This window comes from Lynx rufus, unplaced genomic scaffold, assembly GCF_022079265.1.
Source record: "Lynx rufus isolate CCGP_SWC_20201006 ecotype Redwood Valley unplaced genomic scaffold, mLynRuf1.p SCAF_4, whole genome shotgun sequence".
Lineage (NCBI taxonomy): Eukaryota > Metazoa > Chordata > Mammalia > Carnivora > Felidae > Lynx > Lynx rufus.
The window spans coordinates 86973820-86986592 of record NW_025814856.1 but is presented as its reverse complement, the minus strand read 5'-3'; the positions used below and the strand labels follow the sequence as shown (position 1 = coordinate 86986592).

Genomic DNA, 12773 nt, shown 5'->3' with positions numbered 1-12773 from the left:
AAAATTCAACTGTAACTCAAAATTCTAGTAGTTAATCTTACTTTCATCATTTGGAAGTGACCTTTTGGCACCTTAAATTTAGTCATAATTTTAAGAATATGATTTTATGATAGAAGTATATAAGTACAAGCCCCACCATTTAGATCACTGTTTTTAAACGGATACAAGTTTAGATAAATCATCTTTTATTTTATTAATGTATCATCCAAACCTACCACCGGGAATCTCACTTACTTCTGGATATTTTTCTTCTTTTAAAATGGAAGGATTCTTGGGGCACCCGGGTGGCTCAGTCGGTTAAGCGACCGACTTCAGCTCATGTCATGATCTCGCAATTGGTGAGTTCGAGCCCCGTGTCTGGCTCTGTGCTGACAGCTCGGAGCTGGAGCCTGCTTCAGACTCTGTGTCTCCCTCTCCTCCTTGGGCTCTGTCTCTCTCTGTCTCTCAAATATAAATAAACATTAAAAAAATTTTTAAAAATAAAATAAAATGGAAGAATTCTTAAATTAATGTGGCAATGAATTTTACATATTATGTCAGAATTTGTCACAGACAAATCTTGATTTTAAGGAGTATATACTTTAACAAATTTAAATTAATAAAAAATGTATAAAAAGAGAAGTAATTTTCATCTACATTTGTAATTTTTTTCTCCTTGAAAACTGTATTTGCATCTAGGATTAACACAATAACATGTCTTGAAGGCATAGCATTAACGTTTTTTTTCCTTGTTTTAATACAAGAGGATTTATGTAATCAGGAAAGCAATAGTTTTTATCCTCTACTATCACAAATTGTTTAATTGAATAAATGAAGAATTTACTGGTTTAAAGCCATTTTTCCTTCTATGCATCCTAAAAAAGTCCAGTCTAAATATTAATATCTTGAAACACTGCTTCTCATCCCCTTCACCTTTTATAGGAACTAAACTATTAAACAAAGCATTTTGTGACATAGTAAACCACATGATAAACGATTCATATCACATTCACTTTTGTGAAACTAATGAATCCAGTCTTATGCAACAGTCTCTCTGTTTGCTCACATACTGACTCCTGTGCTTTATGGACACACACTTTTCTTAAGGGCACACACTTGTATTAATGCCAAAGCAACTTTGAAAATTAATGCTTAGTTTCTGCAATATTTAATTGTTATTTTTACCTAACATAAACATTAAGATGTTCTTAGAATTAGATACTTGATTGTTTCTGTGATTCTAATTTCAGTGGCTGTAGCAAAGTTTTTGTGATAAGCACACTTATACATATATACTTACCTACATACACAGATATATCCGTACATACAAATTTATGCGTATTTAATTTTTTTTTAATTTTTATTTATTTTTGAGACAGAGAGAAACAGAGCACGAGTGGAGAAGGGGTAAAGAGAGGGGGAGACACAGAATCCGAAGCAGGCTCCAGGCTCCGAGCTGTCAGCACAGAGCCCGATGCAGGGCCCGAACCCACCAAATGTCAGATCATGACCTGAGCCAAAGTCAGACGCTTAACCCACTGAGCCACCCAGGCGCCCCTATATCTATTTTTGAAAACATTTTAATGTTTATTTACTTCAGAGAGAGAGAGAGAGAGAGAGAGAGAGAGAGAGACAGAATCTGAAGCAGGTTCCAGGCTCCAAGCTGTCAGTACAGCTTGTGGGGCTTAAACTCACAAACCGTGAGATCATGACCTGAGCTGAAGCTGGATGCCTACCGACTGAGCCACCCAGGCACCCCTAATCTATTTTAAATGGGCATCCCCTCTGTCCATTGTATCTCCAGTAACAAGAGACCATGTGTGCTACTTTGGCATGAGCTTTCTAATATAAAATTGTATGAATAAAAGCCAGCTGGTGGTTGAGAAGTAAACGAGGGGTGAGAAAAGGGAAATCTGAATATAAAACATTTTTGTCTAAAATATTTGCAAATATCACGGGGGAATTAAGACCATCAACTCAAGGTCATAGTTTAGATACACACACAGGTATGGGTGTGTGTGTGTGTGTGTGTGTGTGTGTGTGTGTGTGTGTATCTCCATACTTTGTTTTTAAGGATGGAAGAGCTAATTCATTATTCTGTGTTACAGGTTCATAAAGAGACATACAGGGAAAGCTTATAGATACAAAACAGAAAAGTAATTGACAGAGATCCTTGAAAGAGGAGGGACAGATAGATGCAGATCATAGCTTCCTGAACTGAACAAGTAGTAATTACGTTTATGGCAAAATTGCTGTCTTGTCCTTCTTACGAACTCTACCTTGAAGTGTAATGGCTTCCCGCATTTTCTCATGTGGGAAAACTTTATTAAACAAAAAAAATCATCTGTTGGTATTCGCATGTTCCATATCAGTTAACAGTGAATAGATGATAGCAGATGATCACTTTTAAGTCAGGCCTTTGAGTGTATTTTTCTTTGGCCAAGACATCATTTTGTATAGTTAATTGCTTTTGCTAAGGGCATATGTGTGCATAGAGTATGTATATATACCCACCAAAAGTAGTGTGTATATATATATATATACGCACTTCATATATGACTTCAAATGGCTGTGAATGAATTTGAGGACCCCTTTCTAACTTCTCCTTATTCAGAATTCCCTACCTCCCACCCACCCACCCACTCAGTCTGAGAGAGTCACAGCCCACAGATACTGATATGGAAGATAATTAATTGTCTACCTTTGTCATGTAAGGGTGTACATGACCCAGAATGTTCAGTGTTTTTGCCATAAGCAAAAATCCCATAAACATCTTTGCCACAAGGATTTTCTTTGCAATTATTTTCACCTCATAACTAAATGGCCATAAGGCAATTTTGCCATAAGAGATAAAAAAAAAAATAATTGATTGGTAGTTTGGTTTGACAGTTCTGTTTTTTCAAACTGGTTGAAAGTTAGATTTCTTTCTCCTTCAATGCATTATTGTGTGTATTTCTGTATTATACTGTATAATTCTGTATAATTGTGATTATTCTATGTATTTCTGTATTACATAACTGTTAGCCCTCACAGTGGTATATACTGTGACACAGAGTTGTAAACCCACATTTCCTATAGAACTTTGGAATGTCTATCAATGGATATGTGCCAGTATGCCAAGAAGAAACAACAGTGTAGAAGGCTTTCACAGCACACACAAAAAATGCAAACTGAGTGACAATTATGCATCCTAGTATTTGGAAACTGATACCTCTCTTAACAAAGGAAGAGATTTTAGCAAACAAAGGAGGAAAAAAAAAGTATAATGCCGTGGGAAGAGACAAATGAACAAGCAAAAAAACCAAAACAAGTATAACACAATGAATGAATGACTTTGAAGACCAGTGTTTAGGTTAACCCACAAAATAAGAGCAGTGAATTTTGCAGTATCGCTCTGAATCCACATTATACGTTTGGAACGAATTCAAATATTTTGTATTACGCAAAATAAATTCCTTTACATCTTGTTACTCATTTTCCATCTTGCGTTGTGTCTTTTTAAATGAATGACCCTCTTTTATATTTCATGATTTTATCTTTTATGGTGAAATTGCCTTAAAGCCAATATTTACGCCGCAAAATGTTTGCAGTGAAATTGCTTGCAGCAAAGATGTTTATGGTGACAGGATCTAGAACCCTGTATTACCAATCCCATACCTGCATAATTAATATTTGTTACATAATCTATTACTCAGAATTTCCCTAGCCATGTTATTTTTCGAATGGCCAGTGTGCAGGGGTGCCTGGGTGGCGCAGTCGGTTGAGCGTCCGACTTCAGCCAGGTCACGATCTCGCGGTCCGTGGGTTCGAGCCCCACGTCGGGCTCTGCGCTGATGGCTCAGAGCCTGGAGCCTGTTTCCGATTCTGTGTCTCCCTCTCTCCCTGCCCCTCCCCCGTTCATGCTCTGTCTCTCTCTATCCCAAAAATAAATAAACGTCAAATGGCCAGTGTGCAAAAATAAAATTTGATAGATGTAGTAAAATGCTTTCAATACTCTTAAAAATTCTCTATTTGATTATAACTTTATTTTAAAAGACGTCTTTTAAAACAAAGTTCCCTTGTGTTTTCAAAAAATATGAAAATTACCAAGTCATAAAGTTGGATGAGCTTTAACAGAAAACTCTGAAAACTACTCTTTGAATTCTGCCTACCCCCCTCCCCCCAAGCCTCTTGCTTGGTATAAACGTGGCTGCTGAATGCTTCATTTACATTCATTTTTCACCCAGATGACATTAGAAATCATTCAGAGCAACCCAGGTAAGTGTGATGAGGTGCATCCGGAGAGCTGATGAATGAGGCTGCAGATATACAGCACAATTTAATGAGGCCAAAAGGTTTAAGAATTAGAACAAAATGTTTGGATTCTTTGGAAATGTATTACTCTTGGGAATTAATCTACCTGATTATAGATAGGTACGGCTTTAAAACTGAGTCCATGTTAATCTCTTCACACAGCTGTTCCATATTAAAATGCATTCACGTTACGATCTTTACCTGCAGCAGTCCCGTTCCTTAGGGTTCACCCGCGTATACGACACTTCCTTAAAAATGGTGCCAAAACTAAAATGAACTCTATCACAGAATCCAAACAAATGAATAAAGGAAAGTGAAACCAGACACAGAGTTGAAAGATAATTCCCAGGCCTAGCAAAATTAAAGATATTTGATTTTCTGTAGAATGGCAAAAAGATTGGTTAACAGTACATGCTTAAGATTGTCTAGCCAGTTAGAAAATAGTCCTCTGATGCCTAGCTTACTTCTCAGAATTAATCAAAAAATGCAAAAGCATCAAAAATTTGTAACGTGAAAATTTCAAAATAACCAGTAAATTGAATAAGAACAAATGGAAAATATGATGCATGGATTTCAAAATAAAGTGTCGCCAAAATTATAACGGCATGACAGATGCATTGTTACTTTTTTTAGTTATTTAAAAAATGATTAGCAAAGTCTTTCCTATTTGTCAGATCCATAGTAGAAATAAATAATCTGTAGCCCACTAAAATCTAAACCAAGTTACAAATTATGGAATCTGGGTATGTGTTTTATATAGTAACAGTGAAAATTGTCAATTAATTTTTCAACAGATGGTAAGGAAAATGATTTGTTGCCTTCTCTACTGTCTTTGCCTGGCTTCTCCATCGGGCAAGAATGAAGCCTTTGAAAGCAGTGTTTAAATATATGCGGCGCTGAGATTTGTAAAACATTGTAATACCGGGTAACAAATGCACTGCTTCTAAAAAGCTTCATTTTAGACATTTTGCCACTTGCAGCAGTTACTAAGAACTTTTCAGCTTTAGAATAGAAAATATGCTTTTGTTCAAAAAAACCAAATGTGTTATTTATGCTGGAGTTACTGTAGAGTTGATAACAGGAATCACCAGTAACATTAGCCCCTCAGCAGAGAGATTATCCATGTCAAAGTCGTGTGTGTGTGTGTGTGTGTGTGTGTGTGTGTGTGTGTGTGTGTCTTTCTGTCTTCCTCTCTCACAGATTTATTTACACTTGTTTCTCTTAGTATAAAATTAATGTTGATACTTTATTCCCTGAACTAAGGAAAATATTATCAGACACATTCTCTTCAGGTGTAATACTACTACCAGACATTTTACAGAATCCTTACTATCTAAAATCTAGTGAAAAATGGAAGTTGAGTGTTACATGAAGCAAACAGTATATAAGAAGACATACAGAAAATGTAAAGAAAATACACTTGAATTAATCTCTGGATAGAATTGTATCACCGAGAATCAGGATGGCCTTTTGTTTGTGTTAAATCGATGGACCTAAAGAGGCACGCCCTTCTGCTTTTTCTGAAGCTGCTTTCTTCTCAGATTAAGCATTCCAGTTACCATAGTATCTGCTCAGTCTTCCTAGAGCATAGAGCACTCCCTTTCCCACATACCCCATTATCATTCTGTGTTCAACACCATCTTTCCTCTGTTTTCGTTCTCTCAGGTTACCATTTTTGATTAATTATTTATCTGCTCTCTTATTTTGAACTTCTCTCGATGAAGGAACTTGTTCTAAAAAATAACACAGAACAACTTTAAAAAGAAAAACAGGGGCGGCCCAGGTGACTCAGTCTGTTGAGCGTCTGACTCTTAGTTTTGGCTCAGGTCATAATCCGAGGCTTGTGGGATTGAGCCCCTTGTCAGGCTCTGCACTGAGCAGATTCTCTCTCAGATTCTCTTTCTCAAATTGAGATTCTCTCTCTGTGCCCTCTGTCCCTCCCTCCACTGTGTCTGTCTGTCTGTCTCTCTCTCTCAAATAAAATTAAAAAAAAAAAAGAAAGAAAAGCAAAATGCAATAGTCCTGTAGGTTTTATATATATTATCTTAAAGAACCGAATAGATATTCCTGTCACATCTTACATGTGGATACGTAACATAGATACCTGCCTTGGGATTATGTTGGTATTTTACCTTTATTGATGACAATTACAATAAATCATCTTAACATCACATTATGAGGTGAGCTTGAAATGAAGTAGGGGTTATGCTGATTTGTAAATGTACTTTTGAATCCTTTGAGGGTAGCACAGTGCTGGATGCATAGTAGTTGTTAAATGTTTACTGATACGGCAGACATACCTGTAAATACACAATCTGCTCCTAAGGTAAACTATACAAAAATAAAAAAAATGTAAGAACAACGCAATAACTTTGTTCTTCTTTTAAAAGATAATCATTTAGGGGCACCTAGGTGGCTCAGTCAGTTAAGAGGCCGACTCCTGATTTTGGCTCACGTAATGTTCTCACAGTTAGTGGGACCCAGCCTGCCATCTGGCACCGCCCTGTTAGTGCAGAGACTGCTTGGGATTCTCTCTCTTCCCCTCTCTCTCTGCCCCTTCCTTGCTCGTGCACTCTCTCTCTCTCCCTCTCTCAAAGATAAGTAAAATAAACTTAAAGATTAAAAAAAATTAAAGATAATCATCTCATCAATATTTACTTCCATGTAATTCAAACATGGAGCAGAATTGATGTTCCACTCTTGCATGTATCATCTTATAAGTAGGGAGGTTTAAGTTTATATAAAATATGATTGTATTGATGGCATCTTTCCATACACTCTAATAAGTCTGACACACAGTTTTTCATGAGTGTTCTCATTATCAGTGTCAATGAAGTATTTGGCCTTACCCAAGCATGTCTGAACTAAATCAGTCTATCACTTATTTTCCGACCTCCCAGCTGATGATAGTCTTGGCCAAGCTACAGATTGCTTGGAAGTGCAGTGTACCCATCACTTATTCTTCCTTTATCATGAACTATAAATGTATGCAGAGGGTAGGAGAACTAGAAATCACTTCCTTATTACCTGATAACGTGAGGGTGATTCATTGTAATCGTTGTTAATAATTTTTAAGTACCAACATAATCCCAAGGCGTGTATCTATGTCATTATGCATGCAACATGGAGGACATGGGAGAGATAAATCCGCTTGGTTCTTTGAGCGGCCGACTTCGGCTCAGGTCACGATCTCACGGCTCGTGGGTTCAAGCCTCACGTGTGTCAGGCTCTGTGCTGACAGCTCGGAGCCTGGAGCCTCCTTCATATTCTGGGTCTCCCTGTCTCTCTCTCTGCCCTCTCCTGCTCATGCTGTCTCTCTCTGTCTCTCAAAAATAAATAAAATAAACATTAAAAAAAATTTAAAAAAAAGATCACGACTGCAAAACCTATATGACGAATGCATTTTGTTTTCCTCTTTAAAGTGGTTTGTTGTTATTTGCTTGCACAAATTCAACAGTCCTTGACTAAATTTTTGCCTTTGTCAGATGACTGGAACTTTCCTATACACATATCTCATATGGACACAGTGGCATTTAGACAATATTGGTGTCTTGTCTTTAATTTATCGCTAAATGTAATAAAGCAAGCCAAAGTTGCTCCTCTAGAAAGGTGTCATTTTGAATGATTTTGAGTTCTTTTTGAGGCATGGAATGCTGTTGTGTTACTGATGGAAAACGTTGCCCGTGAAATACTGATAATTTGACTCTAGAAGTTGTAGTTCTCTTCATCATCATCATCATCATCATCATCATCATCTTCGTTACCATAGTTCATATTGATTGATCTTATAATTTTCCATGTACCATAAGAGCTTTATATGTATCCTTTCATTTACAATGGGAATAATCATAGGATAAAAATATTTTTATTGCCATTACCATCATCCCCATATTGGAAATCCGAAAACCAAAATGTGAGAAGTTAAATAACTTGTTGAAAGTCATACAGCTACTAAGTGGCAGAGTTAAGAATTTAAATGATCTGTAATCCAAATTTCATAACGTCTCGCGGACTGCACATAGCTGGTCATCTGTCTCTTTCTCCTGGGCCGCCTTGTGGCTGTGCCAATCATCTTTTGCCCACCCAAGAGCCTTCTGTGTAGTCGGACTTGACCACTAAGGGACATGCTTTTCACAGCGTTAAGAGGTTAAGATGGATTAAACTAAGCCATCAAAACTCTGCAGGCTGCAAGTAGCTTTCAGATCGTTGGGCTTTATAAAATAAATTAAGTGTGAAAGGTGAATTTGGACACTTTTATTTATTTCATAATGCTATAAAACTAGGGATGTGGGTTATTCGAAGGCTCCAGATTCTGGTACACTTGTGAATTATGGAAACCGCTGTAGAAATTTCTCCTAAAATATTCAGTCCAATCTAGTGTTTTTATAGGCTTAATGCCAAAAATTTTAGTACACACAGTAAATTAATAAAACCCATTTCTGACATCATTTTTCTAACATGTTTCGATAGCTGAAGTTTTTATTTTAGTTTTATTGGCCTCTTTTCTTCATAGTCTCATTTCCATTATTCCTTGGAGATTTGCCTATTGTAAATTAAACTTGAACTCTGGGTAACTGATAATTGTTGAGGTGACAGTTTCCAGTAACTGGGTTCTGCTGGGAAACAAGAAATTCCTATGGCTTTTTAAAATAGGTTGACCCTGTGGCTTTGGAAAAATCTTAATTGAAGACAAGTATTTTAGTCTTCAACAAACAAAACAAAACAAAACAGATTAGCAGAAGTTCAAAATTGTAGGATAAAGTTATAAAACAGTGGTGTATTATAAGAAAAAAAATTAATAATATGTTTTATTTGTTTAAAATAATATCAAACTTAATATTAAAATAATATATTTTAAATATATTCCAAATTTGTTGTTAATTAAAAGTTTTCTCTGGTCAACTGGGCCAGGCTTGACATTCAACATTAGACTGTTGGAATTACAGTAATCTGTTAAGAGAAAAATTGGTTTTTAAAGGAACTGAAGGCAAAATTATATACCTAACTTATTTGAATGTGCTTATGTAACTAATCACGAGACAAAACTGAAGAGAAAGTTTTCATTCCCTAAGAATAACAGAGTACATAAAAGGTACGTGTATTAAGTATACTTTATTTTGCCTCAAAAAGTTTGCTGACATTCACTGAACAAGTCTGCATAACATAAAATAAAAAGATTAGGGATTTAACATGATATAAGTGTAATGAAACTGTCCACATTTTCAGTATGCTAGCTGACTATTAGCCTAGTTTAGGTTCCGTGTTATAACAAACAGATTTAATTTGAATAACACCAAAGCCTGTCTTCGATCCATATGGTAAGGAGTTGAAACCACTCAAGCAGCTCTTCATTTTTTTTGTCATTTAATATTTATTTTCATTTTTATATATGGCACTTTAACAGGTACGATATATACAGTACTGTTCCAGCCCAGTCAAGTATTTATCCAATACTATCTTCCCATGTTACTTCTCTGATCTCCAGGATTATGAAAAATAATTTTAAGCCCATTTATGACTGAGTCATATATGACTCTCAAAGAAGCAAACATTTTGAAACTTGAGCTTAACTAAAATCATCCAGATTAGTGAGGGAACATTTAACACATTTTCTAGCACTATTTCGCTTAGAAAGTTTCCAGTATGCATTTGTTACACGAATCTCATAGTGTGATTACAAATGTACTACTAGGCATGAGTAAAGAAATTTTTCCTCCACCAAAGTTGACTTTGCCTTGGTAGGCATGGTTTAAAGTAAATAACTTGCTTGAGACTTTAGATGAAATAGTTAGCTTGTGCGACTACTCATTAAGTATTTTGAGTGATTTTCTATGTCATTTACTTGTTTTTAAATAGGACCATGCAAATATACTAATTAAAAACCCTAACAATAGAGATCTTTGAGAATGTGATTTAATTCTTACGTTGGGCATATTTCAAGAAACTACTCTTGTTCGATTTCCCCAAATTTATAACTAAACAAGAACAATACCTTTGAAGAAGTGGAAAATGTCAGAGGAATAAAGGGACAGCCATCATCTCTGTGGATTTGGCATTAGGAATTTCAGAGTTACTTTATTCACTGTTCCACAGGGTGGCAGTAATATAGCATAGACTAGGTAGAACGAAACCATTTAAAATTCTAAGTGGAAAGTTAGGGTGCAAACGTAGTCTTTTAAGTTTCACGAGTTTATCGTGAACATGCACTGTAACATGTATACTGCACATGTGTATGAAATCAGTGAAGTTAAAATTCTTTTCACATAACCTGGCAAAATGTGTAAAGCAAAACAAATGCAACAGGAGTGTGGCAGTTGGGATTGAAATAGTTTTTATGTTGGTTTGTTTTCACTGTTATATAAAGAGTTTAAAAGCTAGGGTGCTTTATATTGAATTTTTTCTCAACTAGGTGTATATTTATGAAATTAGAAAATTCTAAGCATTCTATAAAATCATTAAAATATATACAGTGCGTGTGTGTGTGCGCACAATGTGTGTATCTACCAAGAGAAAAATAAGCATCTTAGGTATTTTAGAAAGATCTTGGAAATATAGTAATGGTAAGGCAGTTGCAGAAATTACAAAAAGAAGGTTGACTTTGTAGTTCTTAAGATTTTAGTGACCATTGAGAGGGAAATTTCAGAACAATGGTGTCTTTAACAAAGTCTACAGTAAGGCAAATAAAAATTAAGGAAAGGGGTACAGATTATAAATCTGTAATATGGGCATAAATCAGTCCGTTAATGCCACTTTCAGTCAAATGGCTGAGGATATATGTGGAAAATGAACACAAAAGAGGCGCGCGCACACACACACACACACACAAAATGTTTAGTGTGCTTTAAAATTTTACACCTCTACACCCAGCTCCAATTCTGAATTTCTTAATTTGGATGACTTCCCAGATCTTTCTATGTGCAAACCTGGGGCTTAGGCAAAAGTTTTGGAGTAAAACAAAGCAACAAGTATTTTGTTGTTTGGGGGAAGTTTTTGTTTTGTTTTTTACTGGTAGGTTTTTTTCGCTGAGTCGTGTTTATTTGGACTGTTTGATGAATTAGCATCAGTCAGAATTATGTGCTGTGTCTAAGTATAACCCCTATGTTAGTAGAAATACTTACCTTCCAGGGATATAAATATAATAATTCATGTAGCCTTATTTTTTTTTATCTGAAAATACTTAGTGGAAAATATTTTACCCGAACACTGTTGTGGTAAGAGAGACACCAAGACAAAGCAGTGCTTTAAATTGAAAATTTGAGACATGCTTTCAAGTGTTCATTACGAAGGAGATCTCCCAAGTGCCTTCTGGAGCATCTGGGTTTTTTCCCTGAATTCATGTGACAATTGTTTAAGGTATAGCAGTTAAATTGAATTATCAGTCAGGTGGCATACCTGTTTACAAAAATATTTCCATTTAGGAGTAAGTTCAGCTACATAAGAAGTGACACTATATTGAAATATGAACTATATAGAGAGCCAAGAAAATAAATGTGCAAAATTTAAGAAAATGAAGCTATGACATTTTGAGGAGTTGAGGGAGTGGAGGTAAATAGGTGTCACCGACTTCTGTCAACCTAGAATGTGTCACTTGCCCTTAGAATTTGAGATGATTAAAATTCAGATGTGTCCACCAAATGGCTTCTCACATAACTAGCTGAGGCAAACCTGTGCAGCTTAAGGGTGACTCACATAAAACTTTACAAGTGAAACAGCAACATCTCCCATGTACATTTTGGGGCAGGATTGTTATGAAGTGATCTCTGTGTGGCCACGACCAGTGGAGGAACAGAAAACAGATGTGAAGTCTCTTTTGAGATTTGTGCTCTGCAGTCATGTGCAAAGATGAAACAGGCAAAGCAATTAGAAAATGTCAGTTCAAACAGTCAATCGGCATGAATTAGAGAAAAGCTGTTAACATAGTTCAAACCAGAACATGAATTCATGGAAAAGTGATTTTCTGCATGTTTATCTTTAGAAAAGGCTAAAATGTTTACCTTAAAATACTGGTTTTGTTAGATTACTAAGTTGGTAAAAATCAATATATGCTAAATGGGCATTTTATTAAGTATTTGTGACATTGAATTTATCCTAGATTATTATAAAATTAGAGTATTTTATAATTAAATATAATGGCTTCCAGTAAACATTTAAATTCCTATAATTTAAAATCTATCTCAGTTGAATTGAATAGTTTTAAAATATTTACATGTATTGCATCACATTAGAAACAGCCAATATTTTGATTCTCTTTAAAAATCCTGGAAGCTTAACATACTTATTTATAGATGCTAGTCATCTTTGTAGAAAGTTAGTAATATAACCAACATCACAATCCTATATGTATGTACAAAATATTTTCATGGTGTGGAGGTAGTTGAAACTATCACTAAGTATGATTGCCTTAAGCAACTAAAATTATAATGACCTCCTTTCTCTGTATGTTGTTTTAAACACATACTTATGAGGGGCACCTGGGTGGCTCAGTCGGGCAGGCGACTTCG

At 35.6% G+C, this 12773-nt stretch overlaps 1 protein-coding gene across 6 annotated transcripts in view; it reads left to right on the top strand.

Annotated features, from left to right (window-relative positions):
• The window catches only part of CACNA2D1 (calcium voltage-gated channel auxiliary subunit alpha2delta 1), a 494284-nt gene that overhangs the window by 413525 nt on the left and 67986 nt on the right, over positions 1-12773 (top strand). The window lies entirely within an intron of this gene.